The following is a 9,527-nucleotide window of genomic DNA, read 5'->3' as shown; positions in this document are numbered from 1 at the left end:
GTGCTAGCAAATTTTTTAACTGAAGTGGCTGTAATTTTACATTCCGGATTTTTGCTACGTATAATTTTTGTTCAATGTAGATCCACATTTAGGCATAGCCCCCATATAAATCTGTAGACTCATTTGCTCATGGCTATAAAGAGACGTTTCTGATTTTCAGTGGATAAAAGGCCGCCTTCATAACCGATACAATATTAGTTGAAGGCCTTAGGCAAAATGTTCAACTTGAATCGATGTAATTTAATATTTCGTTCGTAACACCCCATAAACACCCAAAAGTACCAAAACAAATAATGGTGGTACAACTCTAAGAGTGCTTCTCCGAAACATGGTCCCATATTAAAAAAAAATAGGAAAATTGAAAATCGAAGGATTGGAAACATGTGTTTTGGTCTAATGAAACAAAAATTATCCGTTTCCAAATGAATGGCAAAGAATATTACTGATGCCAAACTGTAAAATAGGGCGGGTAGGTCTGATGGTTTGGGGTTGTGTAGGGTATCGTATGGTCGGCCCCGTCCGACTATACTGCTCCGCTCATTGTTTTTTTTTATCAAACACTTAATATAAAAAATAAGAAACCAATCCTGGAACATTTATATGGCGCTCTTATCCATTAAAGATTTTGTAAGGGTCCAATGGAAGAATTTCTCAACATTTGTACACGTTTGCTCGCCACTGTATATGTATATTTGCTAGCGTAGAGAATTTTCAATAAAGGTCCAAAGTAGTCTTCACGTAAAGGTCCTATTCCATTTTAGATATTTAGATATATCGTGATAGCTAATTTTTTAACTGAAATGGTTGTAATTTTACATTCCGAATTATTGCTAAGTATAATTTTTGTTCAATGTAGATCCATATTATGCATAGCCCCCATATAAATCTGTAGACTCATTTGCTCATGGCTATAAAGAGACGTTTCTGATTTTCAGTGGATAAAAAAATTTCGTTCGTGACACCTCATAGAATCAAAAGTACCAAAAACAAGTAATGGAAGTACAATTTTTTACCCAATGAAAATCCAAAATATCAAATTATTCGGTTGTAAAACGTGAACTACACTATAACGTACACACATATTAAACACTTTTGGTTGGGAGAACCCATAATACCAAATTAGGTTTCAAAACATACCCAAAGCTTCAAAATATCGAAAACGATATTAGGGAGTTTCTTTATGGGATATTCACAGTACCAAACATCATAGGAATAGCAGCAATGTACGTATAAAATTTCAAATTTAATCAGACAGACGGACATAGCAAAATCCAAATAGAATTTTATTCTGATTAAGAATAAATGGGGTATCAGGCATTTTTAAGAAATGCAGCTCTGGTTATTAACTATTAGCTAAGTTCTTTCCATACATTTTTAGCACTTTTATTTTCGAATCTAAAGCAAAAATATACTTCCAAAAACAAAACCGTTCAGTTCAGGCGCATATTTTAGATATTAGTATTTTTAAATAAATTGTATAGGAAAAAGGAAAATTCTGATAAAATTGGGCGCTTCTCATGAAAGGCCTGAAGATATTTTATAGAATACTACAAGGTCTTCTTCTGGGAGATAGAAATGTTCAATGAAAGGTTGTAGAAGATACTCTCATTAACAACCAGAATTACTTATTTCAGGAAATTAATACGTCATTTTTAGTTTAAATCTCTCATGACCGAAATTTGCACATATTGTACATGATTTTCATTTTATTTTATATTTACCGAATATTTAATGACATATTTTTCTTTTCTATTTTCCTTCTAGGTATGTTAATAATATATTGGGTATAACTGAATACAATGTACTTCCGTAAGTAGTTTTAATTTATTTGATGAAAGTTAGCCGAATAAATGATTTTAAATTCAGAAATACATATATTGGCTATTTTTCGAAGTTTTTATCAGAACCCCATTTTTTATTATCATATTTATTTCTTACAAAAAAGTCACCCAATTTGTATGCCGATATTCTCATATAAACCGAATGGACTAGATTTATCTACCCTTTGATTAAAAATAACTGAGTTTTATCCCTGTCATGTAAATTTAATATTTTATTAAAAACATTTTAACTTCCGAGTTTCATTTCTTTATTTTTCATTTTCTTCACAAATATTACCTTCCTGATCCGAATTATTTAACTTTTTTGTTTATTGAAATAAATTCTTAAATAAACACCACACAATTTCTTACTCTGCCAAATGATAATTAGCATCAGATTGGAGATAATCAAAATTGAAATAACTTTAGTATGGTGGTTTTGCTTTAATAGAAATTTCATAGACCCTAAAATTTACGCCAGCACACAGACAAAGGCTCCACCATTACAATTAACATTATTGGACACATGCCAAAAAATCGCCTACTTATTCACCCACACACACACTCACACAGACTATCGACTCCATCCATCCACTCACTCACTCTACTCACTGACTGTTCAAATAAACTTTTGTCAAAACTTTCCACGGCGATGCCATGACGGCTTAACATTTACAATTTTTTAGCAATAACAAATTAATAACATTCATACGCACCATAGAACCAAAACAATGGCCATTTTTATTTCCAAGCCCAGCAGCTGTTACCACCCGGTTATGGTATTTAACTGGATGCCTGCCATTGTTAGCTGCTGGTTATTGTTTCTATTGGGAGTGTGTCTTTAAATCACCCGCACACACTAAAAACCTCTTTCCAAACACTTTGCTCATAAAATATAAATTTGTAGTTAAGTATTAACTTTTATAATTCAATTTGAACACTTAGTAATTTCCTTCAATTTCAAAATGTGTTGTGCTTTATTACATTCGAGAAACTTTTTCGAAAACACTTTTCTTATTTAATTGCCAATTTTTTCTAAATTTAAATGCAATTGCCTGCCTTGTGACTGGCCTCGTGTAATCAAATTTCCTTTAATCACAAATATTATTGTCGTCGTCGTCGTTGATGTCGTCTCGTATTATTTATTTCCGTATGCTTTCAAACTTTTGGAGGCTTTACTGCCGTCACACGTTAAATTTCCAATTCACCAGAAAATAGCCGTCGCCGTTCGTTATTCTTCCGTAATGTTTACCGTTTGCTGGCAACAGCAAGACTATGTTTTAAAACACCCGCAGCATTCGTACTTATACGACAGCTTAACAGCAACATGATGTTGGCCAAAGCAACAACAGTTTAACATTTATGGTTATGGTTAACACACTCTGTAAGGATAACATTATCCTTACAGTGCTTTAAATGCTAGCGGCAAAAATGTCAACAACTTCACAGCATGGTTGTCCACGAACAAAAACAACAGCAACAACAACAATGGGGTTTAACATGGTGCTACAACAATGTTTACAGTTTGTTGTATATTTTCATGACGCCGGTATCAGATAATATACATCGTATATTTATGTACGTGTGTGTGTGCGTGTGTCGTTGCATTCGCTTTCGTCATCGTTTCACATTTCACAGAACATTGGCCACGAGCATGAACAGCTCGTCAAGCACACCACTACACACCAATAAACATGTTTTGTATTTTAACTCTAATACCGGAACAGCCGTACACACACACACACACTCGCACACATTGACAGACCGGCACGGCAACACATGTTTTCCAACATTGTTTTCTTTTTTTTTCGTTTTGTTCTGCAACAAAAACAAAAGCGTATTCACTGCTTCTTCTTCGCCTTATTTCCCATTGTTGGTTGTTGTTGTTCGTCTTCTCTTTTGGGTTTGAGTTAGTTTTAACATTTACTAACAGGAAATTTGGCCTACTAACAAGTTTTAAACAAAAATGAACAAGGATATGGTTGACAGAATAAATATTGTTAGAGTTTTCTTCTTTTTATTTTTTGCTTGTGAATTATTTAACTTTTTTATTTGAAATATTCTAATTTGTATCTGAGGTTTGGAAATCTAGGAATGAAAGAGTAGGGCTGACAAGGGAAAATTTTTTATATTAAAATAAAATTCTTGAAATTGTAAGGGACTAAATGAAACTATGCGCCGAAATTTAGAGACACGTTTGGGGCTTTTCATAGTTTTTTTTTTTCAAAAACAATGACGAATTAATCCTGGTTTATTTTTTGTTTCATACATAGGTTAATTAAAATGCCACCGGTCTTGCATACAAAAGCCAAGTTAAAAAGTAGACTTCGACTCCAATAAAAATATTAAAATGTAACGGTTCCAATTGATTTTTAAATTTAAAATTCGAAATAAATAAAAGAAGGCCTCCAGACCCAAGATAGGTTTAAAGGCATGGGTATTAATTATTATTATTTTTTTTAATTTGTCTACGTCTGCTTCGGATAAATAAGCTGTAAATTAAAAAATAAAAAATGTCCATTAATGATTCTTTCCTGAGAAAAATTGTCGAAAGTGAGAACAACAAAATTGGCTGACTCTGAAGCCCTCAGTAAAGCCAATTTTAAGCAGATACAAATAATTAACGCCCTAACGTGTAGGCTGGGAAAAAATAAAACCTCATCTTCAGCTATGGTATTCTTTCTAAAGAAAAAAAAATCACAGACCTCAGTTCCAGCTGAGAAATATTTATACCCCACACAACAATGTTTTAAGGGTATTATAGCTTTGTGTGGTTCCATGAATTTGTAACGTCGCGAAATATTGGTCCCAGACCCACGTTTTAGTATACCGATTGTGATATCTCGACTAGCTGAGTCGATCTAGACATGCGTGCCGGTCTTCATGAAATTTTGCTTGTAGGACGGGTTCTGCCATAGAAGGTTTTTGGTAATGATCCAATATATATTGACCCCTATGCATTTTATGTAATATATATTTACATCAAAACGACGTAGGTCGGTGAAGTTGACCTTATATCAAAGAGGATGGGTGACCTTTAAATTCGGAAAATATGCCAGAGTAAAAAAGAAAAAAATCACAGACCTCAGTTCCAGCTGAGAAATTTTTATACCCCACACAACTATGTTTTAAGGGTATTATAGCTTTGTGTGGTTCCATTAATTTGTAACGTCGCGAAATATTGGTCCCTGACCCACGTTTTAATATACCGATTGTGATATCTCGACTAGCTGAGTCGATCTAGGCATGCGTGCCGGTCCGTCCGACCGGCTGTCCATTATAATTTGTAAACACGGTACACGCCACATGATGGACCAATCTTCATTAAATTTTGCCATAGAAGGTTTTTGGTAATAATCCAATATATATTGACCCCTATGCATTTTATGTAATATATATTTACATCAGAAGGACATAGATCGGTGAAGTTGACCTTATATCAAAGAGGATTGGGTGACCTTTAAATTCAGAAAATATGCCAGAGTAAGAAAGAGCAGCTCAGACCTCTATTCATGTTGAGGTATTTTTTCTTCCCAACCAAATTGGCTTAGGATCTCATTGGGTACCTACCAAAAGTACCCACAATTATATTAGGTTTGGGAAAAAGAAATCCATTAGACCGGTCGTCGAAAATGTCGATAAAATCGGAGAAATTATCGAAGTTCACCTGCATGTTAGTAGTCGTAACATCGCCCAGGAGCTAAAAATCTGCCATAAAACTGTTTAAGCTGGACTCAAAAAGAAGCTCTCTGTGTGGGTGGCACACCAATAAACAGAAAAAAAATAGGATGGATCGAATTTGTATCTGCGAAGCCTTGGTCAAACGGAATAAGATAGACCTATTTCATAAAGGGATGGTGACTGGAGTTGAGAAATGGATCACATACGATAACCCTGTGCGAAAACAATCGTTGTCAAAGAGCGGTGAATCACCTCAAACCAAGGCCAAACCAGGATTAAAGGCCAGGAAGGTTCTGCTATGCAGTTGGTGGGACTGGAAGGGGATTATTTATTATGAATTACTATCATATGGCCAAACGCTAAATTCTGATCTATACTGTCAACAACTGGACCGTTTTAAGCTAGCAATTGACCAGAATTGGCCAACAGGAGAGGTATCGTGTTCCACCAGGACAACGCTGTGCCACACACATACAGTGACTCACCAGAAACTTCGGTGCTTGGTTGGGGAGTTCAATGAATCCGCCATACAGTCCGGACTTGGCATTTCATTTCTTTCATGCATTGCAAAATTTCGTTAATGATAAAAAATTGATATCTAGGGAGGATTGTGAAAATCGACTTCTAGAGTTGTTAGCAAAAATAGAGCAGGACTTCTACGAGAGTGGCATTATGAATTTACCTGTAAAATGGCAACAGACCATACAATAAAACGGTGCATATTTGGTCCAAATCGGACATCCCGAAGCATGTTAAATAAATTCCTGTAGTTCATATAGCATCCAAATGGGTAGCATCTCTTCAAGTATAATAGGGACGCCCGGAAAAACAAATTATCACGCCATATCTCCGAACTTTGATCTATGGCGATTTTTTCCATATGAGGTTTTCGTATACTCACCAAAGTCTCTCATGCCCAAAAAGGCATTTTCCACCACCACAACCAAAGAGTTTAAAGTTCTTAAAATTTCCGCCTTCTTCGCTCTATCATATACATATTATGTCATACATTTTAGCTTCGTCGCGTTTAAGAACTCCTCCATTAGAATATCTACAATTATCGGTGACGCTGGCAGAATCCCATAGGCAGTCCTTTTCTTTGCTCGTAAACATTGCTATCATATACAAAATATCTCCAGATCCAATATGCCAGAATTTCTTGGAATTAAGCCCATTTTTTGTTTATAGTCTTTTTTCGCAACACTGGGGAACAATAAAATTACACATAATGGTAAAACTAGGTCTGATAATCGAGATCGCTATATTTATGGTAGAGCTTTGATATAACTGTGCAACAAGATTTTTGGGTCAAAAATTGTTTATGGGTACATTAAGAATCCAGAAGTTATGGCGCTATGGATTTTAAAGTCCATGAATAAAAAAATCTGAAGTCCACGAATAAAATAATTATAATTTTATTTGCTCCTGCTCCTGCTTGCTGAAAATTTTATACTAAAAATAATATTTTTGGGAAAAAATCTATTTGTAAGAGACTTCTTCCAAAAATATTATTTTCAGTAATATTTTTTATATCACTGTATTGCCATTTTTTTCTGAAATCTGAACACAAAGAAATGTTTTTATTTATTTAAGCCTCCCATTAGTTTAGTTTAAGCTCCAAGTTTCTTCTTCTTATTCCCCGACAAATAGGAACATTAAAATTTACTCTACTCTACATACCCGACAGTAAGTGAGCATTAATATAAGTGTTAGTTTTTTTAGGATATGCTAAAGTTCTTTGGGGGCATTATTTTAATATATAATAGGCATTGTTGCCGTTGGTTTTTGTTGCACATATCCAAATTATAACACACCACACAGCATGTTTCCTTGTTTCGTTTTGTTATTTTCCTGCATTCTCCGACCAGAATGTATATCCGTCGTGCAATAACTTGTTTTCTTTGCGATAACAGTTTTTTGTCGTCATCATTTTTTTCAGTCAGTTTTTTGGCTCTTTAGGTTTGCATCGACACTTGCAAAACAACATCAACAAAAAAAAACCAAAAAAGGATAACAAAATACACGCCAACTACATTTACATAGACAACAGATTTTCCCATAAATATAACTCTCTTGTTGCTTTCCTAACGCTTTATTGTAGGCTAAAGAGGGAGAGAAGGGAAGGCAGACAAACAAAAAGTAAAGCCTGGTGTTTGCTTTCGAGAACATGATGTTGATGCCAAAATAGCATCGAGGAACAGCAACAAGCAACGAGGACATCAATGGAATCCTTTCATTGTTTTTGTCAACTCACAAATTTCTTAAGCTTGTTTTGTCATTTTGTTGGTGTTGTTGCTGCTTGGCAGCATAGCTGACTGCCATTTGCCTCGTTAAGAGTCACTGTTGTTGTCGCGTTTATGCCAATGCTATTAAGGGCGTTATGTGTGCGATTGTGTGTGTATGTGATGTTGTTGTTGCTGGTGTCTTCTTTGTTTTAGTTTGTGTGTGTGTGTGTGTTGGGGCATAAACGCTTTGTTAGTTTTCCCACTGCTGTGCTGCCACTTTCATTTCGCTGTTATGGAAAACACCATTCAACCCTTTGCCTTGTTCACATTTGCCACATCGTGTTAAGCTTATGGAATGATACAGAAAACATGTTGCTACTCTGGCTGGCGAAGTGAGGTTGTTGCTTCTTTCTATTAAGTTTTTTGTTTGTGTGCTTTTTCGAATAGTTAGTTATTGTATGTGAAGGAGCGTGTTGCCTTGTGTCATTTCAACATCAACATGGTGTAAATTTTCGCAAAAAAATGGGATTTTCTTGTTGTTAAGATTTTTTTCGCACTTCATTTAGGTTTGGAAAGCTATAGTGGTCTCATACAGGATAAAAATTTAGAAATACCTAAATTACCTACTGGAATAAAATCACACCTCCTAGCTACAGTTTTGAGAACTTATTTTTCTATACCGCCTAAGAGCTATTTTTATCTATACAAACAACTACTCAGAGACATTTCCTCTATAGGAAAAAATTCCAGGTCCCAGTTACCGGCCGAGATATATTTTTATAGAAAAAAATCCCAGGTCTATAAAAAACCCTCATAGAAATCTAACCTGAAGACCATTTTTTAAAAGAAAAAAATTCGCAAATGTCAGTGCCCAAATGAGGACAACTTTTCAGAACATTTTTTTACTGAGAACAAAAAAATTCCGCAGACCTCAGTTCACGACTGAGGACAATTATTTTCTATAGAAAAAAATCGGCAGACCTCAGATTCCACACTGAGGGTAATGTTTTTTTTATAGAAAAAAATCGCAGACCTCATTCCCAACCGAGGGCAATTTTTCTATAGGAAAAAATTCGCCAGACCTCAGTTACCAACAGAAAAAAATGTGCAGACTTCAGTTCACGACTGAGGGTAATTTTTTTCTGTAGCAAAAAATTCGCAGACCACGACTGAGGGCAATTTTTTTCTATAGCAAAAAATTCGGCAGACCTCAGTTCTCGCCTGTGAGCAATTTTTTGTCTAATAGAAAAAATACCTCAGTTACCAACTGAGGGCAATTTTTTTCTATAAAAAAAAATCGGCAGACCTCAGTTCACAACTGAATTGAGGTCTTCCAATTTCTTACTATAGAAAAAATAGCCCTCAGTTGTGAACTGAGTTCTTCCAATTCTTTTCTATAGAAAAATATAGCCCTCAGTGGAGAACTGAGGTCATCCAATTTTTTTCTATAGAAAAAAATCGGCGGACCTCAGTTCCCACACTGAGGGCAATTGTTTTCTATAAAAAAAAATTCGCAGACCTCAATTCCCACCTGAAGGCTATTTTTCAATAGAAAAATGTTTCTATTCTCCAGATTTAACCCCTTACAATACACAGTCTCCATTTGTTAATTACACTTTTTCCCTTCCATGTGCCTCCCCGTCAAGTGGAATTGTTTTCGCCACGCTTTGGCTATTTTAAAGCCTGCTGCTTCTTCCCAAACTATTTTGTCCGAACTCTTTAAGATTTCATGAATGGCATGTTTTATTAATGCTGTTGTAGTAGTAGTATTTTAGGCAAATAGGATTTGCCAAAAGATTAT

This window comes from Musca vetustissima, unplaced genomic scaffold (assembly GCF_032173495.1).
Source record: "Musca vetustissima isolate MV318-11 ecotype Yass unplaced genomic scaffold, APGP_CSIRO_Mvet_v1 utg56108, whole genome shotgun sequence".
In the NCBI taxonomy this organism is placed as follows: domain Eukaryota; kingdom Metazoa; phylum Arthropoda; class Insecta; order Diptera; family Muscidae; genus Musca; species Musca vetustissima.
The sequence above is the reverse complement of the archived record's forward strand: the minus strand, read 5'-3'. Positions refer to the sequence as shown.